The sequence below is a fragment of the Nuphar pumila genome, chromosome 10 (assembly GCF_984573655.1).
Source record: "Nuphar pumila chromosome 10, dmNupPumi1.hap1.1, whole genome shotgun sequence".
NCBI classification, from domain to species: domain Eukaryota; kingdom Viridiplantae; phylum Streptophyta; class Magnoliopsida; order Nymphaeales; family Nymphaeaceae; genus Nuphar; species Nuphar pumila.
In genome coordinates this window covers 101,823,146-101,829,272 of record NC_143258.1, presented here as the reverse complement: position 1 = coordinate 101,829,272, position 6,127 = coordinate 101,823,146, and the positions used below count along the sequence as shown (strand labels likewise).

General features: G+C 38.1%; 1 pseudogene across 1 annotated transcript; it reads left to right on the top strand.

Annotated features, from left to right (window-relative positions):
• The first annotated feature begins 206 nt into the window (after positions 1–206).
• Positions 207–5,217, top strand: LOC149827646 (wall-associated receptor kinase 5 pseudogene; annotated as a pseudogene). Its single transcript, XR_016434685.1, has 3 exons — positions 207–1,023; positions 3,600–3,764; positions 3,861–5,217. The product of XR_016434685.1 is annotated as a wall-associated receptor kinase 5 pseudogene (transcript).
• The last annotated feature ends 910 nt before the right edge of the window (positions 5,218–6,127 follow it).

Here is a 6,127-nt window from a genome sequence, read left to right as displayed (position 1 = left end):
CGGCCGTCTGTTTGCATTTTGGATGAATGCCACGTGGTTTTGTTGACTTTTGAGCTTTTTAAAATGCAAATCGGATGGCCACGATGTCAGCATCAGCAAAAACCCTCATTTTAAGCATGATGACCTGATCTGCTTCCTCACCCCCTGCATCATCTATAAAAGGACACCTTTAATTAACTGTCCAATTGGCTCATGTCAACCGAACCATGGAGAACATCCTGGTCTTCATTTTCCTGCTGCTCCGTGCGGTTGCTGCATTGCCATGCTCGGAGAGATGTGGGGATCTCGACATCCCTTACCCCTTTGGGATCAATGAAGCTTGCTTTCTTCCCGGCTTCCAACTCACGTGCAACCACACCACGACGCCACCCCTCGCCTACATATTCAACACCACCACCCAAGTACTGAGCCTAAACGTCTCGCAGGGTGAGCTGCGCATGAACTCGGCCCAGGTCGTGGTTCAGCATTGCGACAGTGATGATAAGCCAACAGTCAATGAGATCGCGCTGCCGAACGACGGCCCGTTCGTCATCTCTGCTGCCAAAAACAAGTTGGTAGCCATCGGCTGCGACACATTGTCACTTGTGACCAATGAAGGCGTAGACGAGGCGAGTGGGTGCGTATCCATGTGCTCAAGCACGAGCAACTTTACGGGAGAGTTGTGCTCGGGGGTGGGCTGCTGCCAAGCAGGGATCCCCAAAGGAAGGAGACGGCTTGGGTTCATGGTCACTTCCATCTTAAACTATACGAAAGTTACAAAGTTTAAGAAGTGCAGCTATGCTTTCATCGTCGAGGAAGGAAACTATACCTTCCAGATGTCAGATCTCAGAGGCTTCACGCCTCCAACCACGGAGGCTGTGCTAGACTGGGGGATTGGCAAATCAAGCTGCGCCGATTCGAGCTATCCTTCTTGTGGGGGGAACGCATCCTGCATGAATTCGAATCGTACTTTAGGTTACCTGTGCAATTGCCATGATGGCTATGCAGGGAATCCGTACGTCAATGGATCCCAAGGATGCCAAGGTACTACTCTCTTTGCTTTGGTTTTTGGTTGCCAGGAATCCCTATCCTTTTACTTTGGACTCCCTTTGTGTTGCATTAAAAAAAAAAACCAACTGCCACAGCATATTTGTCCATTACCTTACACACACACACACACAATATATATGTGTGTGTGTGTGTGTGTGTGTGTGACGGGACAACATTTGGTCAGGTTGCCATGAAGTATAATGAGTTTTTCTTTTACATTTTTTTTTCAAGCAATTAACCTTACAGATGCGATCTAGATGGTTTGGTTAGTGGAAACACTCTGAATCTATGATTATCACACATGGGCATAATGTTATGAGACTTTAAAAATCAATGACCCACAATATGGGATATTCTCTTGGCTTATAAAATCAATTTTTTTTCTTTGGAAAACATGATCCAAGAGCTGGTTCCTAGATTTGGATAATGTTGAAACTTGAAACCATTTATGAAGTCCGAGTAAATCGACAAGGCCCCCGCACTGTTTGTACATATAATCTAGTAGAAAAGGCTATCTTGGCACATTCTTTCAAATTTTTTATAGATATAACCTTGCAAATGAGATTTGCATTCTGTAGTATAAAATAAGTTTTGGATGATTTGTTTGCAACATGTAAACAGGCTCTTCAAAGAGCACACATGTAAAAAAATTTATTACTCAAATCACCAAGTTTTTAAGTAAAACAAAAAGTGATCTAAGGTGCAATCTCTGACAAATAAACCATGTTGAACACATCTATAAGGTCAGATTAAGTAAATACAATTTGTGCATATGAATTTGCATCTAGATTGTACATATAGTAGAGAGAGAGAGAGAGAGAGAGAGAGAGAAACTATTGGCCACACTCTAGAGTTCCATATTGTCTAGTTAAAACTCATGTGCAAGCCTTATTTGATCAATTTGACCACGCAGATGCATTGAGCATGACTTTTTATAGGGGAATGCACTTTTGATTAAGTGATTTTGACATGAAAACATGATTTTCTCATTAAAAAAAATTTGAACATTGTGCACTGTTGAATTTTGAAACCCTTAAAAATCTGCTTATATAATGCAATATGACAATCTAAAACATATCTTTTACTAAACAAACAGTATAGATCATATCCAGAGGGCTTGATCAACAAAAAAGTCGAGAAAATGGGACGAACAAGGTGCTTCTACTAGAAGCTTCAGACAGTCGAGGGTAGCCAATATATATATATATATATATATATATATATATATATATATATATATATATATATATATATATATATATATATATATATATATATATATATATATATATATATATATATATATATATATATATATATATATATATATTTATTTATTTATTTATATTTATCTATTTATATTTAGATATATCGTTCTCTCTTCAGGTTTATCTCCTAAACATCCCAAACAGGTCAAAGAGACGTAGTTACGAGTGTTTTCTGTCTAACCCTGGCTTCACAATAAAACAAAGAGGCTTATTTTTCATTGTTTATTTATTAAAAACTGTGCTTTGGATCGATCCGATTTGACCAGAAATTTTAATTTTTTATCATCAAATTTTAGTGCCAATTGAGGTGTTGATTTTTATCACTAAAAAACACATCTGATTACGATAAGTACCTCACCTAGAGTCTATTGAGTAAGAATAGAACAGATCGACAAGTTTTGATTATGTAAATGCCTATGCATATAATTTTAAGTCATTTCAGATGGTTTAGGAGATAAAACTCTTAGGACCAAGATACTACTCTCTCTCTCTCTCTCTCTCTCTCTCTCTATATATATATATATATATATATATATATATATATATTACAAACAGATGATAGGCAGTGCTAATTAAGCAAAACTATAAACAAGTTAATTAGTCCTCTTCTTAATGTCTTGAAGTGTGTTGCGGATTTAAATGTTCTCTTTTGAATTTGTTCAAAAATTTTGTTATGCTACAAACAGTGGCCCGTCGTGCACCTCTCTTTCATTATCTAAAATTGCTTTCTTAATCCTATGTATTTTGGATATTCCTTGCTTTTTTTATCTAAACCAGCCATTAGAAGTATACATGTGTGTGTGTTGGTTAAGCTTGAGTGAAATATATTCTGTAGTAGAAACTCACAGGTGCAAGCTTTATCTGAACAATCTGAACCACAGTGTATTCACTAGGAACCACATTTTGCACCTAGTGGTTTAAGCTTTGTTGTTTTTCTAATCGTAAAGTTTGGTGAATTGGGAGATATTGATCTCAAAGGAAAATTCCCTTTGCATATGTATGGATTATTTATGGCAGCCAACCATAAACAGAATTCCACTGATTCCCATTGAATTGCTTTCAGCCTTTCAGTTCCTTGAACCAAAAACACTTTTAAAGTTCATTAACTATTATTAGACTTCAGATATATTTGCTTACAATTTGTGGATTCAATGTTTAATGGCATAAATTTTGTTGTTGGTTGCAGCGAGATATACTACACCTGACAGTTTGAAAGATTACCTACTCACTATGATGTAATAGGATCGTCATTGATTTAGTACAGAATCATCTTCTGCCACTGATATGTTTCATATGTTGCAGACATAGATGAGTGCAGTGAAAGAGAAAATCCTTGTTTTCCTAATGCTCATTGCCATAATACGGTCCCCCGATTTAAATGCGCTTGCCCTTTTGGAAGCACTGGAGATGGTACAAGTAAAGGATCTGGTTGCAAGAAGACTATTCCAGTAATAGAAGGTGTTGTAGGTAGGTTGAACCATTCCTAATAACGAAATATACTGTCCTCATGCTTTCCAGGTCTAGGGACCAACTTGTTTTCTCATGTTGTTGTTGATTGTGCAGTTACGACTGTGAGTCTGCTATTTCTGTTTGCATGTGGTGTATGGACTTATTGGTTTGTGAAGAAAAGGAGACTCATCATGCTCAAAGAGGAGTATTTCAAGCAAAATGGAGGTCTTTTGCTACATCAACAAATGTCTGCTCCATATGGTCCCACACATTCAAGAATTTTCTCAGCAGAAGAGCTTCAAAAGGCAACCAACAACTACCATGAAAGCAAGGTACTCGGCAGAGGTGGATATGGTACAGTATATAAAGGAGTTATGCAAGACGGCACTGTGGTTGCCATTAAAAAGTCTAAAACAATGGATAAAAGTCAGATTGATCAATTCATCAATGAAGTTGTCATTCTCACCCAAATTAATCATAGAAATGTGGTGAAGCTCTTGGGCTGTTGTCTAGAGACAGAGGTCCCCTTGTTAGTTTATGAATTCATATCCAATGGTACACTCTACCAACATATCCATGAAGGAAACAACTCAACATTGAGAATTTCATGGAAAAACCGCCTTAGAATAGCCATAGAAACCGCGGAAGCATTAACCTTTCTTCATTCTGCTGCTTCAATACCCATATTCCATCGAGATGTCAAGTCTGCAAACATACTCTTGGACAACAATTTTGTAGCTAAAGTCGCTGATTTTGGTGCTTCTCGTCTGGTTCCCATGGATCAAACACAAATATCCACAATGGTGCAGGGGACTTTAGGGTACCTAGATCCTGAATGCTTTCAGACAGGGCAACTAACTGAAAAGAGTGATGTTTATAGTTTCGGAGTTGTTCTTGTTGAGCTCTTAACAAGCGAGAAGCCTGTTTCTTCTGAAAGACCAAAAGAAAGTATTAATTTGGCCATGTACTTCCTCTCATCTATGAATATGAATACTCTTACCAGAATTGTTGATCAAAATCTTTGCAAGGAAGGCAATTTCGAAGAGATACATGCAGTTGCTGAGTTGGCAAGGAGATGTTTGCGAGTGATGGGAGAGAAACGGCCAACCATGAAAGAAGTTGTTCAAGAGCTTTCTCTCATTTGCGGGAATAACGTGCATCAATGGATGAAAAACGGGGAAGAAGTTGAGCATTTGCTTGAAGATCAAACACAGAACTCCAGCTACAGATTCGATGGAGTGGACAGTATGCCTGCAAACTTCACAGTTACTCGCGACTTTAGGAGATGATGTTCAACCATTTTCTTTCCACTTTTTTTTGTTTTTGTTTTGGCCTTTTCTTTTTCTGTATGACTATTGTAGGTTGATGCTTCATGTCAGCAAGAAGATCGGAGACGTTTTTAGGACCCGTTTGTTAGTGGATAGTTGTGAAAAAAATGTGGATGGTCATGTTACTTGTTCTAGGGTAAATGGATTTGCCATGTAATGTTAGTTAAGCATAGGATGCATTTTGTTAAGCATGGGAATTCGTTTAGAGTAGGGTTTTGAACGTGGGTTAGCCATGTTCTCAGTTATGTATAGCCTAATTGGTTAGCCACATTTTATAGTGGGTGATGATGTGGCATAGTGGGAAGGCATATGTGTGGCATAGTGATGATGTTATTAAGTGAAGTGGTGTGCAGCTACATTATGTATGCACTGTTTTGTTTTGTTAAGAGAAAATGAAAATCGTCTTTCAGTGGTTCGTCTCATTTGTACTCTCCTCCACTTTATGTTCTATTTTAATAAAGAGACCTACTGGTTCTAATAGAAAGAATCACCACTTGCTCCATCTTTTACCAATATAAAGTGGTATCAGAACTCCATTACGGTTGTGATGGGTGTCTTTTGGTGAAGAGATTGCTGGTGAAGTGAAGGATCTTTCCATTTTTTTTTATATTTACAGAGAAACCGCCGACAGGATCAGAGACTTAGCTGCACTGGCTCTTCTTGCCATACTTACGCTCGCTGTTCTAGACAGCGTAAAAACTCTGTGGGCTTACTCCTTGCCTCCAGGGAATCGCCACATTTTGGCTTGCGGAAGGAATGACACCCAAGAGATTTCAACCTAGACAGCCTGCCTAAAGGTTAAAACTTAAAAGTGATGAGCTACAAAATGGCATTCAATTATTTAAAAAGAAGAAGTGTTAAAACTTAAAAGGCTATTTTTGACAATACGGTGTAAACTTAAAACTTAAAAGGCGATTGTGGTTCAGCATCCTATGGTATCCAAACCCAAAATTTAGGTCCCCTACGAGGTGATAGTGATGGGAAGCTTGAAGATGTTGGAAAAGAGCAAAAAGCTTTTTACGTTTAAGTAAATTTTACAAAAGGCCTATATAA